The sequence below is a fragment of the Cynocephalus volans genome, chromosome 1 (genome assembly GCF_027409185.1).
Source record: "Cynocephalus volans isolate mCynVol1 chromosome 1, mCynVol1.pri, whole genome shotgun sequence".
In the NCBI taxonomy this organism is placed as follows: Eukaryota; Metazoa; Chordata; class Mammalia; order Dermoptera; family Cynocephalidae; genus Cynocephalus; species Cynocephalus volans.
Genome location: NC_084460.1, coordinates 279,368,075 through 279,378,584, shown reverse-complemented (window position 1 = coordinate 279,378,584; position 10,510 = coordinate 279,368,075).

Genomic DNA, 10,510 nt, shown 5'->3' with positions numbered 1-10,510 from the left:
GAGTAATTAATAAGGGTAATATAGAAGTGTAATCTCTTTCTTGGTTCATTCTCTTGATGTAGTCTGATATTTCTCTGAGCTTCAGAGTATGTCACAAGCAAGCTAGTGTCTTAGAAATGGAAGATGTTGCCACAAAGGTCATCTTTATACAAGGTCCATGTAATGGGTTGAGTAAATAAGTTTGTGTTTCTAAATGTTGATTTTGAAGTAAAGACGTGGACTCATCTTCCACCAAGGGTTTATCAATAGCATTGCTGTTTCAGACAGAAAAGAGCAAGTGTGTGTAATAATGATTATATTTTCATTTCTTCTCTTCTTACTTCACACACCTCCCAAAGGAAGCTTAAAGACCCTGAAATCATTTTAATATGCTTAAAAATATTCAATATATTTATAAGTTGTTTCATTTCCTTAAATGTGCAGTCATCTGTTTTTGCATCTATGTTGTTTGTTTCTTGTGCAAACTTATCACCTCCTCCAAAAAGCCTCCATCCCACTCCCATATCTGAGATTTTCTCTTGGATTCTAAGGATTAATAAAGCTGTTCCATCTTGGGCTGACTTGCTCCAAGGGCTTGTTCACTCAAATGGGTCTAGTCCATTATATGCAATGATTCCTAGGAGCGTGGACTATTGCATTAATGTACTAAGTACTGTCTTCAAAATCCCTTTCTACCCTAGTCCAGGTTAAACTATTTTATAACATATTAAGAAATTTGAACATTTTCCTTGAAGGTCCTGGGGCTCTTTGAACATATAGAGTTGGCAATAATACAAAGAATGAATTAGAATAGCTGAGAGCAGAGAAACCAGTTAGGAAGGTTTTTGTGTTAACCCCCACACACTCCCAATCAAAGATCTTAGAACATGGGAAAGAAGGGATCTATGTGAGATAATATCAGAGGTAAAATCAACGGAACATGGGGACTAATTGGATATGGGAAATATTAGAGAGAAAGAAATAAGAATGACTCCATCATTTCTAGTTTGGTCATATGAGTAGCTAGTGAGACAAATAACCAAAATAGAAATATATATACATGCACACATGTATACACACACATTATACATATACGTATATATGAGAAAGAACAGTTTGGCATGTGTTTGTTTTTATATAAGGTCAATGGGGGGGTTGAGTAAATAAGTTTGAGTTTCTAAATGTTGATTTTGAAGTGTAGATAACTGATGGACATCAAAATTTAAATCATACATCAGTTTGTTGAAAATACAGATGCAAATCAGAAATAGAAGAGAGGCTAAAAATAAATAACTTTGGAAAGTTAATGACACTGAAGTGATAGGTGAAGCTTGGAAGAAGATATTGCTTCTTAATTAGGTCTAGCAAACAGACTGAGCAAGAAAAAAGGCCAAAGAAGGAAAATTTGTTCAAGCAAGCATTTAATGTTTTAAGAGTACATGTGGATTTTAACCATTTAGATTTTGTATAATTAATACATTGGTTGATAGAGTAACAAAAAGATGATATTATTGCAAAGATTTATGCTGTGGATTGATTGAATTGTGTCTCCCAGTGTCCGTATATTAGAAGCTTAATTCCCACTGTAACTGTTGAGGGTGGGAAATCCTATTATGGTAATTGAAAGGTGGGGCCTTGAAGAAGTCATTAGATTATAGAACCCATGCCATTGTGAATGGATTAATAATGGTGGTCAGGAGTGTGGTTCTGAGGGCTTTAAAAAGAGAGTGAATGAGGTTAGTTCTTTCTCTAGAGTGAATGAGGAAGCTAGTCTCTCTCTCCTCTGCCATTTTCTGCCATGTGACCTTTGCATTGCTGTAAAGCCACCATCAAAGAAGACCTTCACCAGATGTGTTCCCTGGACTTTGGACTTCCCAGCTGCAGAAACTGTAAGCAATGAATTTTGTTTTCTTTTAAATTACCCTGTTCCGGGTATTTTGTTAAAAGCAACAGAAACGGACTAATAAAGTTTATCTGATGAATACTAATTGAGAATGTTATTCATTCAACAACTCATGGATTTATTCAAAGTGTATTTATTAAGGACCTACCATGTTCCAGGAGATGAGGGCAATGAGGATGAGGATGCTAATGTGGACCAAACATATAAAAAAATTAAAAGATTTCCTGCCTTTATAGAGTTTTCATGCTCAGAGGAGGAGATAGTCAATAAACAAAAGAAATGCACAGAATTTACAGAGTGTTACTTGAGGAGATACTTTATTCCAATAAAAAAGTAAAGCAGATAATAGGGACAGGGCATAAGGAAGCTGCAATTTTAAGTAGACTTGTCAGAGTATTTCTCACTGACAAGGTGCATTTGAGTAAAGAGCTGAAGGTTGGGCAGGGCTAGCAATTCACAAGGGTATTTGGAGGAGCAGAACACTCCAGTCAGAGAGAACAGCATGTGCAAAGGCCCTGCATAGTAAGTGCACCTGTAGTATGTAAGGGATGTCAGGGAGGACAGAGGGAGCAAAACTAAGAGCAGGGGGAAGCCACATCAGCAGTTAGATTGGACAGGGCTTTATGGGCCATTGTGAAGACTTTGGCTTTTATTCTGAATGAGAAGGGAAGCCCTTGGAGAGTTTCGAGCAGGAGCAGCAGTTGTTTGAGAGCAAAGGCAGAAGAAGAGGGATCCCTAAGGAGGCTGTTGCAGTAACCTAGGACCTAGATACTAGGTGAAAGATGCATTGGCATGGCCCAGAGTGGGAGCAGTGGAAGTTGTGAAAAGTAATTAAATTTCAGATATATTTTGATGGGAGAGCCAGCAAGATTTGCTGACAAATTACATGTGAAGTGTGAGAGGAAGAGAGAAATCAAGGATGTATGGTACAACTGGAAGAATAAAGTTGACGTCAGCTGACATTGGGAAGGATCCAACTGCAGTAGCCCTGGGAGGAAGAACAAAAGTTAAGTTATGGACATAAAAGGCCCGCTAGCCTGTGTGGCAAATGCTGCCGATAGGCCACTATGATGAGGACTGAGAGTGACCATTAGATCTTGGGTTATCCTTTTAAGGACGAGTTTGGGGAAGTGGTACGGACAAGGGCCTGACTGGAGTGGGTTCAAGGGAGAATGAGGGAAGGAACTGGAGATGTGGAATAGAGTTAACTCTTTTAAAGAGATTTTCTCTAAAACAAGGTTTACCAACCTCAGCACTACTGACCTTTCAGAATGGATAATTATTTGTTATGGGGTTTTGTCCTGTGCATTGTAGGGTGCTTAGCAGTATCCAGAGTTTCTACCCACTAGGTGTCAGTAGCACCTCCCCTCCAGTTGTGACAACCAGAAATGTCTCCAGACATTGCCAGATGTCTCCTGGCGGGCAAAATTCCCCCCAGTTGAGAAGCCAGGCTAGAGAAAGATTAGCAGGCAGTGTTAAGACCCGTTTGAAGTTGATGGTGGTGGATTTACTGAGACTGTTGAGGTGTGCAGTTCTCCTGCAGCAGCTCAGTAGTCCTCACACACACTACTGATAGCTGGCTCCATTCATCCAGGAGTGGGGTTTTGCCAGGAGGCTGAGAAAAGAACAAGTGTCAAAGGATTTCAAGATTTAGGCAACTGTGATTGACTTGATGGTTTTTGAAAGCTGAGCAGGATAGGGAAGAAGTAAAAGGCAAGAAGGAGGTTGCAGAGGGTCAACTGTGAGGATAAACAGTTATGGGCTATGGCAAGCTGGGAGGATGGGAGTGCTGTTTTACAGAGTGCGTTTTTAGGGGTGGAGCAGTTTTGGGTGTTGCTAATATTCAGAGTATGATCACAGGAGTAGGAAACTGAGGTGGAGTATACGGAAGGTTGTTGGTGTGCCCAGGACACTGCCAGTTTACATTTCCTGCCCTTGGGTACTTGTTAATAGCACCGACATTTACCTTCAGAAGCATCCCTATTTGGACAATAAATTATACAGTCCAAGTAAAATTTTGTTGATAATAATTTTATGAATAATACATAACTCAGCATGAAATTCCAGTAGTAGTAATATATTAAGTAATATATTAAGTAGGAGTTTCTCAAAGGCAATTCTAATGTATTATGTTCAGAGATTAGTATCACATTTAAGATTTTTGGTTATCTTTGTCATTTTGGTAGCCTTTAGTTCCTGTAGATATTTAAGGAACTTAAAACAAAGCCAAATTATCATTATTTTACAACCTTCAGAATAATACTTGATAAGTGCTTGTGAGGCTTCAACTTCTGTGCAGTGCCTGTTTGGATAATGGGCATTCAGGGCAAAGATAAACAGAAAAAAAGCCTTTAGTTTTGGTTTCTAATTCAAAGTTCCTTTTCCAGCCATCCACCAAGTAGACCCGTCCTCAGCTGGGATTGAGGCCCTGCCTTTTCCTTGTTAGTCTCCCTGTCCTACTCTTCCCAGACACAAGGGCCTGGATTTTCAAATACTTGCTAATGCGTGGTTCCTTCTGGCTGGCTCTGTCCAGCTGTTGGGATCCTGTGCCATTATCTTAGATCACTTGTGTCAACCATCTGTCATAGCTAGTGTTAAAGATTACTGTTTAACTCCAGCCTCGTATTTCACACTTGGCTGAATAGCCATCATCAGTACGTGGTAGTTGGTCCAGCTTTCTTAGCACCTGAACTCTTACTACCTATGTTTCTACAAATGAAATGTCATAATGAATTAATCTCAAGATAGAACAAATAGTTTTTATGTTATCTTTCTCTCTAAAGACTTTCTTGATTGCCCCGTCACCTGTGTGGTAGACTGATTCTTTCCCTTCCTTTGATCCTGGAGCTTACTGTAATTGTAACACCTGTATCATTGCATTGCACTCATTTCTTTACAAAGCTGTCTACCCTATTACACTGAACTCCCCTTTATGGGCAGGGACTACATTTTATTTTTCTGTGGTTATCCAAGTGTTTAATACAATAACTAGTAGGTAACATATGCCAATTACAGAAGCTTAAAAAATCTGTCTATACTACTCTCCACTCTTAGTCTCTGTCACCTCAAATTCATGGACACTATCACTCATTCAGAAAGATTTTGGCACCTGGTCACAGTCTTTTTTTTTTTTTTTTTAACCTCAACTCCTATGAGTATCTTGGTGAAGTCAAAAACTCCATTAATGACTCATTCAATACCCTGGCTTTTCAGTTCCTTGACTCCCAAAATGAAAAAGATACCTCAAAAACTTTAAATTGGTACCAATTTGTGGGTGTTATTCCTTAGAATTGTCCTTGAGAAATCTTTCCTAATATATTTTTCAAATTGCAATTCCAATGAGTTTTTAACCTATTAATGACACTAAAACCAAGTAAAACTATATTGTTTGTAGATGGACCATAATTTATTTTACAAACCAGGACAGATCTGACAATGTCTGCCTCTTAATTGGATTGTTTAGTCTATTCACATTTAATGTCATCATTGATATATTTGAATTTACATCTGCCATTTTGATATTTGTTTTTTATATGTCTCATGTCTTTTTTGTTCCTCTTTTCCTTCATTACTGTATTCCTCCATATTTAGTGAATTTTCTGGGATGCTTTTTCTGCTTCTTAGGAAGAGGCTCAAGGAAGAAGCAACCCCTTTTCTTCTGTTGAGTATGATTCTAGAAACTGTGGTAGCCATCCTTTAACTATGAGAGGATCTATCCTAAGGCCAAAGAAAGATGAGAGAGCAATCCTGAGCAAAAATAATGAAGCTGGAGGCATAACACTATCTGACTTCAAATTATACTACAAAACTATAGTAACCAAAACAGCATGGTAATGGCATAAAAACAGATTCTTGGACCAATGGAATAGAACAGAGAATGCAGAAATCAACCCACAAATTTGCAGCCAACTGGTCTTTGACAAAGGCACCAAGAACATACATCAGGAAAAGACTATCTCTTTAATAAATGGTTCAGGGAAAAATGGACATCCTGTACATAGAAGAATGAAACTAGACCCATACCTCTCACCATATACCAAAATCAACTCAAAATGGATTAAAGACTTAAATATAAGACCTGAAACTATAGAACTCCTAAAAGAAAACATAGGAGAAACATTTCAGGAAGTAGGAATAGGCAAAGACTTTATGAATATGACCCCCCAATGCACAAGCAGCAAAAGGAAAAATAAACAAATGGGATTATATCAAACTGAAAAGCTTCTCCACATCAAAATAAACAATTAACAAAGAAAGAAGACAGTTACAGAATAGGAGGAAATATTTGCAAGCTATATATCCAGCAAAGGATTAATATCCAGAATATACAAGGAACTCAAACAACTTAAGAGTGAAAATCAAATAACCTCATTTAAAAATGGGCAAAGGAGCTGAATAGGTTTTTTTCAAAGGGAGACATAGAAATGACCAACAGACACATGAAAAAATGCTCATCATCACTCAGCTTCAGGGAAATGCAAATCCAAACCACATTGAGATATCATCTCACCCCTTTTAGACTGGCCATTATCAAAATGACAGAGAATAACAAAAGCTGGCAAGGATGCAGAGAAAGGGTGGGATTACACTGCTGGAGGGACTGTAAATTGGTGCAGCCATTATGGGAAATGGTATGGAGTTTCCTCAAACAGCTACAAATAGAACTGCTGTATGATCCAGCAATTCCACTGATACATATATACCCAAAGGAAAGGAAATCATCGTGTCAAAGGGATACCTGCACCCCCCTGTTGATTGCAGCTCTATAATAACTAGTTGCTGGAACCAACCTAAATATCCATCTTTGGATGACTGGCTAAGGAAAATGTGGTAATAGACCATGGCATACTACTCTACCATAAAAATGAATGAAATACTGCCATTTACAGCAACAGGGATGAATTTAGAGAAAATTATGTTAAGTGAAATAAGCCAGGCACAGGAAGATAAATACCCCCTGTCCTCACTCATAAGTGAGAGCTAAAAAATAAATGAAAAAGAAAGAAGGAAAGATACAACAATCACAGTAATACCTTGAGCTTACAGAGGAAGAGAACCAAAGTGAGGTTACCAGAGGTGAGAAAGGGGGGAGAGTAAAGGAGGAATTGGTAAAGGGACCAATGAAAAACAATTGCATTGTATAATGTTGAATAGCCTATTGATCCTGATTTGAGCATCACGTATTGCACACAGGTATTGCTATTCAACTCTGTACTCCACAGATATATACAATCAACCATGTTACAATCAAATAATTAAATAGTAAAAAAAAGAAAGATGGAGAAACCTGGGTTTTTTATGCTATCATGAATCTTCTGAATCAACCAAATCTTGAGCCATACACATGACTTTCAGACTTCTTGTTATTTGAGTAATCAATGTCACTTTTATGTAAGGCAGTTTATTTGGAGTCTTCTATAGAAGGAGATTTAAAAATCTAAAAATATTAAAATATGTATATATAATTATTTTAGGGAGAGACTAGCAAAGGATAGAATTGACCTGTACCTAATGTAATGTCTCACAGACCACTGAACTATCTAGACCATGTAGTTCTTTAGCACCTAAAATGGCTAGCCTGAACTGAGAAGCTCTGTAAGTGTAAAATAAAATAAACACCAGATTTTGAAGGCTTAGACTAAAACAACAAAAAATGATACAATATTTCTAATAATTTTAATTGATTGCATGTTGAAATGACAACATTTAGGATATATTAGGTTAAATAAAATATATTAATAAAATTAATTTTGCTTCCTTTTTTAACTTTTTTCCTTTTCTTCTATTTACTTTTTTAATATGGCTACTAGAATATTTACAATTACATATGTGATATATTATATAAGTCCCATTATATTTCTACTGGACACCACTGATCTAGATGGAATCTAAGAATTGTCATATCAGTTGCCAGCCAAGGTAAGGCACAGAACTCCTTGAAAAGGTTTATATTAACACTTTTCAAATACTATTTATATAGCATGATCCAACTGTAAGTCAAAAATTTGGAGAATTATCGGAAATTAGAAAAGTGGTAACCAATGTATATTTGGTTTTGCTAGAATTCATAAAAGTGCCAAAAACTTAGGATTGATTACATAGAATCTAGTTTGCATAAATTCAGGATTTTGGTACCAGACCCTGCAAATGTATTCTTCATGTCTTCCTCCTGTTTCTGAGATACTATGTAATATACAGGGCAAATGTATATTGTACTATTTCAGTTCTTTAAATCAGACATGTAAGTTCCTCTGATTCTAAAGTTCTAGATTTTGGTTTCTGTGATAGATTATGTTTCTAATAATAGGAAAAGCTAAATTAAAACTTGATTCTTCAAATGTAATTATCACTGGAAAAAAATAAAAACAGAACATGTCATGTGTTATGGGCTGCATTGTGTCCCTCTCCCAAATTCTTATGTTGAAGCCCTAAACCCCCAGAACCTCGAATGTGCCTATAGTTGGAGGTAGGGCCTTTAAAGATACTTAAGGTTAAATGAGGACATATGAGGACAGCAACCCTAATCCGAAGTGGTTGCTGTCCTCATAAGAAGAGGATGAGACACCAGGGATATGTGCACGGAGAGAAAGGCCATGTGAGAGCAGAGGGGAGGCAGCCTCTGCAAGCCACAGAGAGAGTAACCTGACAGTACCTTGGTTTTGGACTCCTAGTCTCTAGAACTGTGAGAAAATAAATTTCTCTTGTTTAAGCTACCAAGTCTGCGGCATTTTGTTCTGGCAGCCCTAGTAAACTAACGCAGCCTGATGTAGACACTCCTTGTTTTTCTATGTAGAACTCTGAGGAGGTGGGTAAACCATGTTTGATAGCAGAAAAGTGATCAACATGTGAATAGGTTGCTTTATCTTGAGATTTCTTGCCAGTGTGTCAATTTTGTAATTAAAAAATGAAATGGTTGGATATATACATAGATTTTTGGAGTGTGAGTCATGGCTAAATACCTGAGAAAGTAAATTTCTTTTTCTTTTCTTTCTTTCTTTCTTTTTTTTTTTTTTTTGTCTTTTTCATGACCGGTACTCAGCCAGTGAGTGCACCGGCCATTCCTATATAGGATCCGAACCCGCGGCGGGAGCGTCGCCACCAGCGCCACACTCTCCCTAGTGCGCCACGGGCTCGGCCCGTAAGATTTTTTTTTTTTTTTAGATTTCCATGTTTAGTATTTTCAGAAAAACCTTGTCTGCATTAATTTTTAAAAGAAATAATTTGTATGAATATGTATCAATTTTATACAACTTCATTCAACAAAATATGTTATACTGATGTCTGGCAATGTGTATATGCCTATTATAAACATATAGCTACAGCAATGTCCATGTATCCATCATAAATACATTGCTAACAAATTATATGTCACTTCCTCTATGCTACACGCTGTTCTCCACACTTTACATCAGTGAATTCATTCAATCAGATGTACTTCCTCAGAATTTATTCATAAAAAATCAAATCTTTAATAATGCATCATATTTTCAGAACTTGAAAACAATATCCTAAGCATTTGGAAAGAAAGTCAGTCTGCAAGATTAACCCCAAATCTTCAATCTAACATCTGGAAAGTTTCCATATAAAAATCCATATATGGTTCCATATAAAAAGGAAAATATTTGGGATCACTTGCAACAATAAGAGCGTAATAAAATACTGGTTGTTTTTCTTGGAGCAGAAAATGTGTAACCCTTCAAGACTAGGGGGGGAAAAAGACTCCATATGCTCAAATATAAGATGAAACACAGTTGTCATATGTCATATGTCTCCTTTTCCTCCAAAGCATCTAGTTTAGGATTAAGATTAAATATCAGACCCAAGAGAGCACACATTGCATCTATTTGTTATTGAATCTGGATGTCAAAAGATCTTTCAAGCAGAAGCATAATTTGGAAACAACATCAGTATAATTTATTATCACATTTTTTATCATTAACTTTGTTAAGGGATGCAACTATAAATAAATATAATTTTTTAAGTTCAAGTTTTGTGAAGCCTAAAGCATAATCTACCTGGTTCCTTTAATGCTGGATTTTCAATCAGCATTTAAGAATGTGTCTCCTTTATTTGTTTTTGGATTGATTCAGTTTGGATACGAATAGCAGGGGAGCACAGGGCAAGGACTAGGTCCTTGAAGTAACATAATAAAGAATAAGCTTGATTTTTGCCCTCAGGAAAACTTTTATGTTGGCCAAAGGTGAAAGAAAGCTGGAAAGGGCTATATTTAAATAAAATGTTTTTATTTAAAATTTATTTTTTATTATATATTTTTATTTTTAAGCACAAGACAAGCTAGAAAGGGTCCAGAGGACCTACAGTTAGCAGAACATAAATGTGAGTTGACAAAGTGCCTATGGCACAAATTCACTTATTGCTCCTCCTTACCAAAAATTCATGCTTGCAAAGATTTTTCAGGGGAAGGCGATGAAAATGGATGAAAGAAGGGCATTTAAGACATTTAAACTTAACAGGGTAGAGAAATGCAGCAGTTTAAGAAGGTGCAATCACAGAAGAATACTTAAGTCATTCTCTGCTTAGATTCGTCTCTATGTATTCTTTATGCAATGAGTTCATACAGTTGTTCTACACAAAATATTAAGTGTATCCACAGAAAACCATCTCGTC